Genomic DNA, 15,343 nt, shown 5'->3' on the forward strand with positions numbered 1-15,343 from the left:
AGAACACACTGTGATGATGTCAAATCCTCTCCTGTGGGCTTATAGCAAGTTCTCAAGAAATGTCAGTAAATATTCAGTTCTCTACTCAACGAATTAAAGAGTCATAACATGTTATTGCTTTAGAAATGTTTGAGTAACAAATAATATTTTAATAAAAAGAAGACAACCTATCTTGCTATAATCAATCCCAAACCTTTGGATATGGATTTCAGTGGGAATAAAACTGGTGAATAAATTTCTTCTCATTGGTAACATGGCTGGAGGGTTATGCTGTATTATTGATTGGCTTGAATTAATAGTGTGTTCTTTGAAATATTTATGATCAGACAGCCTTCTAAACTTTTAAAAACAGCATTCATTTCCAAAGTTTACAGCTAATAACTAATATTTTCATTAGCCCAACTGCTTTTCTTGGCTCATTAAAAAGTCCAAAGCAAATCTAACTACCTTTTTTTGCCACCCACAATTATCTTATGTCTACCCCATGTTATTGATAATGTTAGGGATCTCGGACTTCATTTATAAGCAGCCACAGATCACTTCTGACTTAATCATTCTCTGAGCTCCTGGTAGAATTTGAGTTTCACACTCTACTGCTTTGGCTCTGAAGCACTGAGAGGGGCTGCTACTGTGACCTTTCTAGGGTTTGAATGGTCAGTTAATCGTTATATCACTCACAACAGACTTTAAAGTGCTCTTAGTCACATACTACTCTGGGCATGTTAAGAGAGGCTAGCCAACACATTTTTTTTTCCTGATCTGAAAGACTCATTTAGACAAAGGTATGTTGACTTCTACCCTAGGGACACCTTTTCATCAGTCAAACTTCTTTTGTTGCTATGAAGGCAGATTAGCTGGTGACCTCACTCCTGGACTGTGACCTCATCCACCTTTTCTTCCTTTACTTTGGCTGGGCGCAATGAAATGGCATGGTGCTCCCACCACTCTGTCAAAACAACCAAAATGACTTCTGTGGGGTTAATATTTTCACTGTGAACGTGGAGAACTGTCATCGTCTCAGAACAGATGTGTATATTTGGGGATTTCAGACCCATGCAACTAAATAATGCTCCGTTTCCACAAGTGGTTTAAAATGAATGCTTTGATGGCATCTCAGTTACCACCTTCTACCTGTCACCATCAGAACTCGTTTTAGTGTCCTCGCCAATAGTCACTGTTGAGATGCACAAAAGAATTAAAAAATATATAATCATTTCACACAATACGCCGTTTCATTTCTGTGTGAGAAATCACTTCAATGAGAACTGGGGGACAAGCTGGGGCAGACTAAAGAATTTCTGTAACCGAAGGGAAGGCTGTGCCTCAAGTTCTAGCTCTGAAACTCAGATTGACTGTTAAGTAAAAGCAAGCTAGGTGTGCCTTATTTAGGGTGACGTGTTTGTTAATAAAGAACAATGGTGTGCTAGAAGGTCAGTTACCAAATATTGGCGGTTTTCCTCTTTGGACTGATAGACAGAAACCCAGCTCATGTTTCTCTCATGCTTGTCCAAGAAGAGATGGTCTGAAAGAAGGAGTCTTAACCTTCTTTTTCATTAATCCATGCAACTAAATAATGCTCCGTTTCTACAAGATTAATGAAAAAGATTGGTAAGAAACAGCTATGCTGTTTATGAAATTAATGAAATTAATGAAAAAGATTGGTAAGAAACAGCTATGCTGTTTTACGGACTTAGAAGATGGACTAAAGGGCATGACCCCAAAAGCTATCACCAGAATACTGTGATGGATGGTCATAAGGGAATATTCCATGTGTTGCAAGGCACAAACCTATCTGTAACTTCCCCAAAGAGCACTAGGCTGAGTGTCCCACAGTTTGTCCCCTTGGTTCTATTTTCATTACCTCTTACTTGTTCATTCTATAAACTTCTGTTCCTCCTGGTAAGTAGGGAATGATAATTCTCCTGCCTACCTCACAGGACTACCTGAGGATCTCTCTGCTAGCATAATGTGGGTGAACGTACTCTGTAAATGACTGAGGTGCCAGCCAAGCAACCATGGAAGGAGAAGTTACTTGGGTTGTGTGTTAAAAATGGTGAAGCTGAGCCTGAGCCACATTTCGTGGGCACTTTTTGAACCAACATTCTGAAAGGGCTTAATGAATATATATTATTTCACAGATTTCTACATCTGGGATAAGTACTGTGGGGTATTAGAGTCTGGCCTACCCTAATTCTGTAATAACCACAATTATTTTTTTCCATATAAGGGAACTTAATGAAGGACTAGCTGTTAGAAAACTCTGTAGAATAGAGAAAAATTCTTTTTTTGGATTGCACTTATCAAAGCTAGAACTCAATATATATACTTTTTAAAATATATTTCATGTCCGTGTTTCACATGTGTACATTTTGCCTGAGCATTATTTTTTTTAAGATTTTATTTATTTATTTGAGAGAGAGAGAGTGAGAGAGAGCACGAGTGAGGGGCAGAAGGAGAAGCAGACTCCCTGATGCAGGGCTCAATCCTGGGACTCCGGGATCATGACCTGAGCCGAAGGCAGATGCTTAACTGTCTGAGCCACCCAGGCGCCCCGCCTAAGCATTATTTTTGACTATTTTGTATTTTCTCTGGCTGGTTTCAGCATCTTGCTTTCGGGTTCTAAGTGCTCAGGCGCAGGCGTGTTTGTGCGTGGGGGTGTGCAGATGGCCCCTTTCCTGCTTGTACTGGCTAAATTTTCTGGACAGAATGAGATTTGAGGAAATTTTGTGGGATTTTAAATACTGTCCCTTATATTCTCTCATCTCTTACAAACTAGACATGCATTCTTGCCAATTAAAAGCCCCTGTCTTTACCTCGGTGTGATCTGAAGAGCTCAAGAAAAAAAAAAGGTGTTCTTTGGAATCTTTGTGATGAATATTTTGTAGGCAGTGTGGCTGCCTGAGCTTTCATCTGTCTCTTCTGCCCACTTTGGCCTCCTACACATGAGTGCAAAGCCCTCATGTTCTTCCCTTTCGCTGAACACGTATGAGAATGGCTTTAGATGTTTAGGACCTGTGGAGCCCTTGGTGACCCTGTGAAAGCCGGGTGGTCCGGGTGCCCCTCTCATATTCCCCCTTACACACATCAAATATCAGAGCCCGCAGCGCCTGTAAACTCTTTTTGTGTTAAATAACTTGATAGCTACAGTTGATGGAAAGCACTTTATTCCTGCTTCCTCAGGGCAGAATGCATGAAAAATACTCCCTGCCTAACTTTTCAGAAAGTAAAATCTGGGTTATACAAAAGTTACTTTATTCTTTTCACAATTAGAGCTGTTTATACAAGCGAAGGGAAGTCAGTTCTATCAGAAATACTAACCAGTTTTCAGCTGTTGTAAAAAATACGGTTCTCATGTTCATGTTTTTCCTACGGGATAATAGTCGTGATGATCTGTTTGAAGGTAGGCTAATTCTGTTCTTGTAAAGGAAGAAGCTAATATATGTATATTTGCATGTATAGATCTGCTTTGGAAGACCACATATGCCACACAAAGAATACATTAGTGGAAATTGACTTCTGTGTTAAATGAGTCTTTTAAAAGTTTTTCCCCCATCCTGCCTGAAGAAAGCAAACAGCTTGGTAATGAACACAGTAGGAAGAAATTAAAGTTGTGGATAAAGTGTGCTCTTTGTGAATTGTTTATTTCATTACTTAAATTCGTTGTGATATTTAAAATGTAGGGGGAAGGGAATGTTACCGCTTTCTCCTTGAAATGAACTGGGCTTTTATGGTCTCCCTCTGATTTCTTTCTTCATTATTCCAATTTTCCTGAGCTTTTCATGGTTAATGGAAGTACTGCTCAGTAAAGCTCAAATGACATCTCTGTAGAAGCAGAAAGTCAGTTGCCTCTGCTGCTGACTCCCCCTTTAGAGGGAAGGTGTTTTAATTTTCTGATGCGGTCTCATGCCTTTAAGAGGTTAATATAGACAGTGGTGGTGTGGTTTTGGGGTAGCTAAACTTCTTAAGTTATCGCTTTTACTTATAGAAAGAGCCTTAAAAATGTACTTAAAAAGAAAAAAGAAACCTTGTGAAGATCCTAGGTATGGCAGGGAGATGTGACTGCGTACCGGGACACACGGCAGCATTCAATCAGAATGCATCTCAGGGTCACCATGCTATCCTGCCTCTCAGTCAAGGGTCTCACCTGAGAAATAGGAACAAACACATTTTACTTAGGAATCACAATTCTTCAGTATGGAATATAGAACCCATAGGGAACAGAGCAGGTGGTTGTGGTATAAATTGGAGTGAAAAATTCGTATGATGGTGGTATCTTTGAATATGTACATTTCACAAACAACAAGATACCCATTGTGGAATCCTGTAAAGAAAATATTTTCATTGCTCCTATGAACAGACTTGCAGCATTCCTGAATCTGGACGTGTATGTCTATACTACTGACCAGAGTCCACCACTGGGGATGTGTTTCGGGAAGGGTGTTTACTATGGTTTTGTATGCTGGAAGATGAGACACTTCTCTGACCTGAAGTCTTTTCCATTTACTGCAGATGTGCCATCTTCAGTTTCCTCCTGGGCGGTCTGTCATTAAGTGAGTAGAAGCTTCATCTCTCTTTTGTGGCCATCAACATACCAGCCTACGCAAAGCTACCCATCTGTGGAGGTGACTGACCCTTGGCAGAGCCAGAAGAGGTTGTCCAGGTACTAGATTTCTTGGATTTGGGTTGTGCTCTCACTTCCACTCCCCTACTCCACGCTTTACCTGCCTCATGATACTGTCCCCAACCCCAAAGTTAGCATTTGTGAAATGGATATGGCTTAGAGTCAGTGTGTACGTTTAATGTGGTCATATTTCTTTCCTCTACCCCTCAAAGAGGCTGTTTATAAATTGATGGTGTCTAGAATTGAGGAATTATGGTATTGCCTTTTTTTTTAAATTGAGCAGAAGAAAAACAAAGCATACTTAATTTCCATGAGATTTCTTAGAAAAGGTGGTCATTACTCTTGCTTATTCTAATTTGCTTACCTATATTTCTGTGAATTCGCACTTCTCCAGGTTCCTCAAAAACTGGAAATTCTGAGCCTAACGGTTCAGTTGTTAAAATGTTCACTCCTCTGTTATCGTCTCTGAAATTGTCCTTTTCTCACCACTTATTCTTCCTCCTCTCCTTTTCTTTCCCACAACCAAACTAGTTTATGAGAGGGAGTGCTTTTAAGAAGCTCAAAAATGGAAGCGTGGGGCTGACGTAGCTGAGGGGGAGGTACAGGGTGGTTAAACCAAAGAGTTTAGGAACAGTATCTGGTTTTATATGAGGGTGTGTGCATGTGTATGTGTGTGCGTGTGTGTATGTTTGTGTCCGTCCATCTTTCCATCCATGTGTGGGTGAGAGGAGTAGAACAAAAAAAATGGGAGAAAGTATGAATTATGTAATTAGGAGCTGGCTTTGAAAAGCCTGACTAGGCCCATAATAAAAACCGCCCTGTGCATCCTACATATATGCTGATCCTCTAGCTATAAACTCCCTAGCTCAGGTCACAAATAAAGGCATTTCTACTTTAGAAATCCTTTCACTAGAGTTCATGCCCAATTCCTCCTTACTTTCATTCCCATTATAATTATTTTTTCCATTTGAGGATGCCCGGTCTTTCTTTCTGTATCTTCCAAGAATGGCAAATACATTCTTACGCATCTTTTCACGCATACTTAGTATCTAGTACATGTTTTAATCCTAAAGGAGTCAGGAAGTTTTTGACCTACTTTATGCTTCCTCTAGTTTTCACTTTTAATCAAGCTAATGAAAGTACAGTTCAGTCCATGGGCAATTTCTTTGACTACAGTTAGACAAGAATGATCAGTTTGGATTTTTCAGAGTTGTCTCACGTGCTCACTAATTTTTCTAGTCTTATGTGGCATTTCTAATTGCACTAAATTTGTGCTTGTTCATTTTAAAAAAGCATGTGTTTTAAATTAGGTAATTCTCTGGCTAAAGTTCTTCTTTGAAAGAAGTTGCAAATAATTGCTACTTACTGTTTTCTCTTTAATTTTGCCTTTGCACAGAACGTTAGGAAAGCAGGACAATTCTGTAGTCTTTCCTGGACCATAAAGGTTAATCCATAGGAAGAAGCGTTTTGGCAAAAGTCAGTTTGCTGTCTAAAATTAAGACTTAACTTATTAATTTGATAAGTATTTGAGCATCAAATATGCTTGATCAATAGTGGTTTGTGAAGCCAAACGAAATGGAGTTTCAGTTTTAGCCCTACCACTTCTTACCTGTGCTGTCTTGAGCAAGTGACTTAAACTCTTTGAGTCTGTTACCGACTCTCACAGGGTGATTGTCAGAATTAAGTGAAAAATATACATGAAGCTCTTAGCACAGTATTCGGCGGATGGTTAAAGCCTTGTGTTGGAAAAACAGTAGGTGCTTAATAAATGTTAGTCCTCTCTCCCTCCTTCAAGGAGTTTACAGTTTAGTGGGGGAGTGGTAATGGTAGTGGTAATGGGAGTAGGAGTGGGGCGTCGCTCGTGGCGGTGATGATGGTGGTGTAGCAGCGGGAATCGCAGAAGCAGCGACAGCAGGAGCATCAGGCGTGGCGTGTTCACCTCATGCCAGGCTGTGTTAAGTCTTGTACCTCTACTTTGTCATTTAGTCTTTGCAAGAAGTCCATGAAAAGGTATCCTTTCCCCATTTTACACAGGGACAAACCAGTAGTGGGTGGTGTGCTGGGATGGCTCCTAGGCTCCCACCAGCTCGCACGAGAGCTGATTTGCACGTCTCTTTGCAGCTCCTTCAACTGGCCCTGGTGTGAGTGTTGACACTGGTGTGAGTGTTGGTCTAGGCAAATGCTGTGGGGAGAGTGAGCGGGTCAGCTCGGATTCTTCAGCACGTGTTGCGTATGTGACTGACTGTGACACGGATCTGTTTGCGATATGGGCCACCAGACCCCTACAGACAGTGCTGGGCCAGGTCAGCAGAGGTGGAGATGATTTCTGTCAGGGAGGGAAAGTTTAAGGTAGTCTGTGAACTAGACCTTGAAGGATGGAGAGGAGGGAAAAAAGTGAAAGCAAATGCAAGTGCCAAGGTGCAGAGGCAGGATGCAGACGCCCGTCAGAATAGTACTTGAATTCGCTTGGAGAATGGGGCCTGTTCAAGAGAGTAATGAGAGATGGGGCAGGGGAGACAGGAAAAAAACAGTAGCTAGGAGCTGTGAACATTGCTGGACTGAAGTGTTTTGAATCTGTAGTTGTTTAGAGTGAGCGGTTAAAGGTTTCTGAGCATGCAAACGAGCCAGTCCCATCACTGTTCAGGAGTGTTGCTGGAGAGGGGCGGAGAGCAGGTGCGAGAGTCCGTCTAGAGTCCAGGGGAACCTGTAAGGGGAACTTCAACCAGGAATCCCGGGGTAGGAAAAGGATCGGGGAGGAGTCTGAACCCTTGAAGAGGCAGAGTGTCCATCACTGGGAAACTGAATCCATGTGAAGGAATGTGGGTACGGGGGTTGGGGGGCTAATGAAACAATGACAGGAAGGTTCTGTGCTTAGGTTACAGATGGAAATTGGGAGGAGGCATTCGTTAGAGGCAAGGTAATAAATTTGGTTTTAGACTTAGGGATAAAAAATTCATCCTTCTATGCCTGATTATTTAAAGAAGCAAGAACTTTCCTTCTCTTTTTAGTCCAAAACCTCAGAGCAGCTTTGGACATAAAGAATGTGAGCTCCTTCCTCTCCCTGAGAGTGGTTCTGGCTGGTCGCTTCCAGAGCACACACTGCATGCAGGCCCCCTGCTCCTGACCCAGGGCTGGACCTGCTCTAGGTGCCTTCCTGTGGCCGACTTGGTGAAGCTGATCCGGGGCTTCAGCTCAGCTAGGGACCTTTTGACCTGTCAGCTCCCAGATGTTGTTCCCTTTACACAATACCCACTCTCACGTTGGGAGTCATGCGTATTTTATCTTTCATTTTTCTAATGTGTAAGGAATGTGTACATAGAGGACAACTGGATACTCTGTTCAAGGAAAAGAAAAATTCCTGGTAAAACAAAAATCACACTGATATTTATTATTTCTCCTGTTAAAGGAAAAGAGAAACTTACCTTCTAAAATCTGTTTTCAAAAAAATACCTCTCTTTTGGAAAATGATGCATAATTTGGGCTCAGGACATCTTGGCTTAAGACTTTCTAGCTCTGCCCTTCGATGTGTGATGCTGGGTGTTTGCTTAACCTTATTGAGGCTCAAATATCTTCTTTCAAGGGCTTAAAGTTTTAAAGGGTTGTCGAAGATTATCGTGACCTAATATAATACTATAGATCAAGTTCTGTTTTATTTTATTTTTTGACTTCTTCTGTGTTTCCCATCTCATCTCTCTTCTCAGAGTGCCTCATGCATTTCCCATTGGCTCTTCCTTATTCAATATTGTAATTATTTACTTGTCTTTCTCTTCCCCATATTGTAAGCTCCTTGAAGACACAGATAGTGTCTTTTATCCCTATAGACTTGATACCTAGTGCAGTATTTGACACATCCCAGGTGTTTAGTAAATATTAACTGAGTGCCGATGTGTTTTTATTTTTTTATTTTATTGTTTTTTAAAAATTTTATTTATTCATTTGAGAGGAGAGTGAGAGAGAGAGATCACGAGCGGGGTGGGGGAGAAGCAGACTCCCCGTTGAACAGGGAGCCTGATGGGGGGGACTCGGTGGCCTGAGCCAAAGGTAGACATTAAACCGGCTGAGCCACCCAGGCGCCCCATGAAATATCTATTTTAGATATTAGCAGTTGACTTCCCAGTAGGATAGTTGAGGATTTAGTTCTCTTTAAACATATTCCCACTCATTCTCCCCTCCCTCACCCTCTTAACACAGTTCTTTTTCAATTTTCGCTAAAAGAATAGTCAAAATTTACCGTTTTATGAATGAACGTTGTTTCCTATCAAGCAAAGTTGTACGTTAAGAGTCTAATTCCTGTTTTCTAGAACAGTTTTGTTTTTCTGGATTAACAACTGCCTAGTATTTTCTTTTGTCCTCTTCTTTATGTATGTGTCACTATTACTTTTTTCAAATGTTCCAAAGATCTGTTTCATGCTTATCGATAATTTTTCCAAATACTGCAAGAATTTCTCAAACCCTCTAATACCAGTTTCATTCCCCCCCCACCCCGGGACCCTCCCTCCCTGGCCTGGCTTCTGTGTCTAGGCCTAGTATATAACTGTTATTCTAGGGCTTCTCCTCACGAGTCCCCTGTGCTGGATCTCCTTTCTCTAGGATCACATATCTTTTTCTTATTTTCCTCTATCATTTTGCTAAAATACATGAAATTTCTCAATGGTAATACTGAGTTCTAGAAGACAGTAGAGCAATTTTCATCATAGACTTCTATTCATAACCAAACTAGACAGAATAAAAAGATTTTAAAAGGAAATGTAAAGGAATGAAATCTTGCCATTTGCAATGACGTGGATGGAACTGGAGAGTATTATGCTGAGCGAAATAAGTCAATCAGAGAAAGACATGTATCATATGACCTCACTGATATGAGGAATTCTTAATCTCAGGAAACAAACTGAGGGTTGCTGGAGTGGTGGGGGGTGGGAGGGATGGGGTGGCTGGGTGATAGACATTGGGGAGGGTATGTGCTATGGTGAGTGCTGTGAATTGTGTAAGACTGTTGAATCACAGACCTGTACCTCTGAAACAAGTAATACATTATATGTTAAAAAAAGAAGAAGAAGAAGATAGCAGGAAGGGAAAAATGAAGGGGGGGGAATCGGAGGGGGAGACGAACCATGAGAGATGATGGACTCTGAGAAACAAACTGAGGGTTCTAGAGGGGAGGAGGGTGGGGGGATAGGTTAGCCTGGTGATGGGTATTAAAGAGGGCACGTACTGCATGGAGCACTGGGTGTTATACGCAAACAATGAATCATGGAACACTACATCAAAAACTAATGATGTAATGTATGGTGATTAACATAACATAATAAAAAAAAAGAAAAAATATAGTCATATGGTGAAGACTGGACTAATAGAGGGTCTAGATTCAAGAAAGAAGGGACTGTCAAAGTAATAGGTATATACCCTTTCCCCTGAATTAAAGAGATAAAATGCTAAACTACCAGAGATAACTTCATGGTTATATCCCTTTAACTAGACAACTAAAAAATACCCCAGAATTTTAGACCACTGTAATTTTTTAAACCCCAATTCCCTCATAAGGTTTCCTAGCATCTCTACAAAGGATTCCTTAACTTCATATTACAACAAATGATGCCAAAGTCTAGAGCATTTCTGACATATCAGGGTTTATTTTATCTGCTGTCCAAGAACAAAACTATCATGTGTAAAAACTCATTGTTTTCTGGACTTTTTTGCCTTTGTACTGTCTGATTATACATGCCTCTTAATACGTTGGTGGATATTAAGTATGAGAAAATATTAAATAAAATTAAAAGACTGAAAGCAGAAAGAATAATAATATCCAAACTGTTAAATACTTTTTTACGGATTAAAACACATGGGCAAGTACTTGGAGAAAGAACTTCTGGGGTTGCCTTTGGGGATTGGGTTTTGGAGTGGGGCAAGGAACTGCTTTTTCTTTTAAGCTTTCCAGTACTGTCTTGCTTTGTTTTCTTTTGACCAACGCATATATTTTACTTTTAATAAAATAAAAACTGATTTAAAATTTAAAAGCATTTTAAAATAAACAAAATAAGTATTGAGGAACTAAATAGAAAAGAAAGCCTCCAAACAGACCTAATGAATATATTTTGTGTTTTTTTAGGACTTTTAAAAAACTTTTAAGTGTTTCTGAGATCAGAATGTATCTTATAACAATTCAAGTTATTAGTATTTATATTATTACCACTTATGTGTTAGTACCTTTCTCCCCCAACCAAAACTTGCAACTATTATATTTCTGGCACCTTTTGATTATGTTTTCATAGGATCAAGGAAGTGGAAATCCTTAAGTATAGGATTTTTCAGAACTCTGCTCTTCTAGGCACTAGAAGTTCTGAAGCTTTTTCAAGGTGAAATTGCTAGGCTCTGCCTTCCTCTTAGTTCTCCTTTTATTTATTTCTATATCCTCTTTACTAAGCTCCATCTTAATCTACATTATATATTTGGCAAGGCAGACTTCTTCAGTAAGTTGGTTAACTGTGGTTGGAAAAACTATATCCTGTCCTTCACCATCCACCATCCACCACTCTTTATTTCATTGGAGAGTCAAATGGGAAAAATCAAACTATGCAGGTTAGTAGAACATTTAAAAAAAGTAAAAAAAACTAAGAGAAGATAATAGGTTAATATTGTTTTTACAGTACTGGGTTGAAGAAGCCTTCTCAAAGTATCATCCAAGGTAGTGAAGGATAATGTTAATAGATTGAACTAAATAATTACTAGAAATTGTTATATTTTTAGTATAAAAATCAAGCAACATACATGAGAAAACCCTGACCATATTAAAGAGTCTTTATGCTCATTGTTAAAAAAGGTGATCAAATGACAACAAGAGAAATTCATAAAAAAGGAAATAAAATGACCTATAATATATGATAAACATTTTACTTTTGCGAATAGCTGAAGAAAATGAGTTATTTCTAGCCTCTTAAATTGGAAAACATTACAAAATAAGCTAACCCATGTTGCTGAGAATGTGGGGAACTAGACATTTTCATATACTTCAGATAGAAGCGTAGGTTGACAAAAGCTTTCTTGAAAGCAATTTTGCAGTATGTGTCATGTCTTTAAAATGAATATGTAATTGATCCTAAGGAAATAATTTTGATACATATTTTATTTGAATTTAAATCTATTTATATTTATTATGGTATTCTTATTGTAGCAAAAGACAAGATTAATCCAGATTTCCAACAATAGGTGATTTTAAAAACTATGATATACCCATTCAAAGGAATATCATGCAGCTCTGTCTTTGAGGGAAGGTCGAGAATTGGTTTTAAAGCTGTTCTCAAAAAAAGCATCTATTGTCAACTTCTAACACATTTTTGCCACATATGCTTCAATTGGAGAAACAGAGTTTACGTACTTCACAGTTTTATCAGAAAGTGGGAAATCTACTCCAGAAATACCTCAAAATGAATTAATACTGTGAGTCAAGTTATGTTAGAATTAGCTGATCCTGGGCTGGTATTGTCCATTATTTATAGATCCCAGTTACCTTTATAGAAGGTAATTGTAGAAGGCATTGCCTTTAAGCCTGAGATTCAATATTCTCTACTCCTCCTTGATACCACTGACTCTTAGCTGTCCCCAACAGAGCATGCCCAGCCATGCTCAGACAGCCATGTGCATGTGACAAGAGTGCTTACTTGATCTGCAGGCTGTAGCAGCAGCTTCCTTCTAATTATATCATAGTGATACAGTCATGAGGCAGAGATTGGTTCAATATCCTCACTTTTCTGGGCTGTGGTTATTCCCTGATGGTTCTTCGGTAGTGTTTTCTGGCTCTGTAATGGAACCACCTTTCAAGCAAATGTGTGATGTCTTAATTTGAACCCTGAATGGACTCCCCTTGCTTCCCAAAAATCTAGTCCAGTTTGATGGTTCTAATGATTCTAATAGAATCATTGAACATATACTTAAGTTTATGTTCTTCTTAAGGACATTTACCATGTTAACAAGGGATATATAAAAAAGGAGATTCCTAAATGGCCCAAGCTAAACAAATTGGTTTAAAACTAGCGAAGTGGAGCCATGATGGGTTCCAGAAATGACCAGTCGGGTCATGAGGAGTGAGAACTGTTCTCAATCTAGGATCTTCTAGTTATTTCAGGGTCATCAGAATCCAGTTTAATGTTGGCATCAAGGTCACTAACTAGCTTCAGGGCTGGATTAAGAGGCACAAATGTAGCCTCACACAATGAGGTAAGGGGAACTTACCCACTGATCCTCCATATTTGACTTTGTACTGGATCATTTGGCACTAATTCCTGTTTTTTGGCTAGCTATTGCTATGAAACAAATCAGCTCAAAATGTAGTAGCTTAAAACAGCAATTATTTTATTAATTTTTGTGGTGTCTGTAGGTCAGGAATTTGGATGCGTTTTGGCTGGATGATTCTGGCATGGGGTTTCTCAGGCATCTGCAGTCAGATGGTGGCTGGACTGGGACGGCAGGGGTCTGGTGCTGCCGGAGCCCACTGGGGCGTCTCTGTTCCTTCATGTAGTCTCATTTAGTACGTTCACATGCGATTTCCACATGGACTAATTTGGGCTTCCTCAGCATGGTGGCTTCCATGAGAGCATTTGGACTATGTACGTGGTCAGGGCTCCCAGGTGAGCACGTCCATTCTCAAAGCAGACAATGCATTAGCTTTTATGACCCAACCCCAGAATCCTCTCAAGCTTCTCTTCTGCCATATTCTGTTGGTTATGAGCCACTTCCAAGTCCACACACTCAGGGGAAGGGAATTAGACTCCACCTCTCGAAGGGGAGTGGCAAGGCTCCAGGAGAGCCTGTGGGATGACACATATTATTGTGACCATCGTTAGAAAATACACTTTGTCGCACCTGGCCCATCAGTCAAGCTCTCCAGGGCCACTGAGTTCAGTGTGGAAGAGCTTTTGTAATCTCAGATAAGCAAAGGCAAGTTTTTGTATTTGGAAGGGGATTTGGGGAGCGTGGGGAATAGTCATTCTTCGATTAAAAAAAAAACATATATAGAGAGCAAGTTCTGTTTGGCCTAATTTCCATGTTTGCTGTGATAGAGATGGGTGTATGTAAAGGACGGGTGTATCTATATAAGCGATACCTGCACAACTTATGATTACTCCTGCTCGGGCTTAACAAATAAAGAAATGTGGTTCTGACTCTTTATTACTGAGTGACTGGAGAACTGTTATCAGTGGATCATTTTCAACTTTAGTACAGTGACAAGTAGTATTTGTAAAGGAGTAAGTTCTGTATCAAGTGTTTAATATTCATATTTTAAGGACATCTAAAGTCATGATCACTAAGCATTGAGATTTTACCAAAGTGGAACAAAAGTAAAGTGAAATAATGAATAAAATAAAATCTAGTGATATCTGGAAATAAGAGCTCACTGAACAAATACAAGATTGGTGGGTCATAGTGGGTATCATTTCCTCCCAGTTTGACTCCTAGTTGTTCTCTCTGTTGGGTCTCTTGCTCTGCTTACTCTAGCCATGGAACAAATGGCACTTCAGCCATCAAAGTAGGAATCCAGAAGTTAATGGAAGACTCCGTCTGTCTCTAACTGCCCCAGTAGCTTCCACACCTTCACCACCGTAGCTGCTTCCTAAGTGGTGTCCCTGTTCTAATCTATTCTCTTGTCAGCCAGAGAGATCTTACCAGGTCACTCTGCTAAAAGGTCTCTTAACGGCTCTTTGGCTCTTCGTTTCTTAACTGATAAAATCTGAACTCCTTGACAAGGTACTCAGGGACCTACATGATCTGGCTCCTGCCTACCAGGCATTTCCTGTCCCTTCTCCTCTCACATTTTTTGGTCCATTAAAATAAACTACAGACCCTTTATTTTAACACCTTCATGCTTTTGTTCAAACAGGAATGCTTTTTCTAGGCCCTTTGCTTGGCACCTTCTCTTCCAGGAAGCATTTGTTAATTACGAGGCCTGTCTTCTGTGCCCCCATGCCACTCTGTCCATCATACCAGCCAGCCCACATGGTCTGCTTTCCCCACTACCCTTTGAATTCTCTGAGGGCAGCGACTGTTACCCTGTGTCTTCAGAATTAGCACAGTGTCAGCAGCAAGCAGGAATTTAATAAAACTTGGAATAGAATAAAATTAAACAAAAAGTGAACAATGGTTCAGCAATATGACATTCTCATTTCAGTGGGAGTTGTGGTACTTGTATAGCAGCAGTATTAAAAGAGTAGGATCCTGAGGATCTGCCAGGTGGGACTGGGTTCCTCACCAGAGCTTTCTTGGTTTCTGAGAGCTGCAGCCCAAAGGGGGCTGCGAAGTGAGGGTGGAAGCTTGGATCAGGTTCAGAGGAGTCCTCAAGGCTCTAAAGATGAAACCTACAGTGTCCAAGGAAAGGAAATTTTTTTTTTTTAAAGATTTATTTATTTATTAGAGAGGGAGAAGAGAGCGCGTGCACCAGTGAGAGGCAGAGGGAGAAGCAGACCCCGCCCCTGAGCAGGGAGCCCAATGCGGGACTCGATCTCAGGACCCTGAGATCATGACCTGAGCTGAAGACAGGTGCTTAACTGACTGAGCCACGTGGGCAACCCTTAAAGATTTTTTTTATTTTTTTATTTTTAAGTAACCTCTACACTCGACATGGGGCTTGAACTTACAACCCCGAGATCAAGAGTTGCACGCTCTACCGACTGAGCCAGCCAGGTGCCCAGGAAAGGATATCTTTTTTTTTTTTTTAAGATTTTGTTTATTTAT

The 15,343-nt window shown here is 40.2% G+C and overlaps 1 protein-coding gene across 2 annotated transcripts in view; it reads right to left on the reverse strand.

The window, feature by feature from the left end:
* Window positions 1–15,343, reverse strand: part of CDH20 (cadherin 20) — a 204,025-nt gene that overhangs the window by 55,275 nt on the left and 133,407 nt on the right. The window lies entirely within an intron of this gene.

The sequence above is a fragment of the Phoca vitulina genome, unplaced genomic scaffold, assembly GCF_004348235.1.
Source record: "Phoca vitulina isolate PV1807 unplaced genomic scaffold, GSC_HSeal_1.0 scaffold27, whole genome shotgun sequence".
Lineage (NCBI taxonomy): Eukaryota > Metazoa > Chordata > Mammalia > Carnivora > Phocidae > Phoca > Phoca vitulina.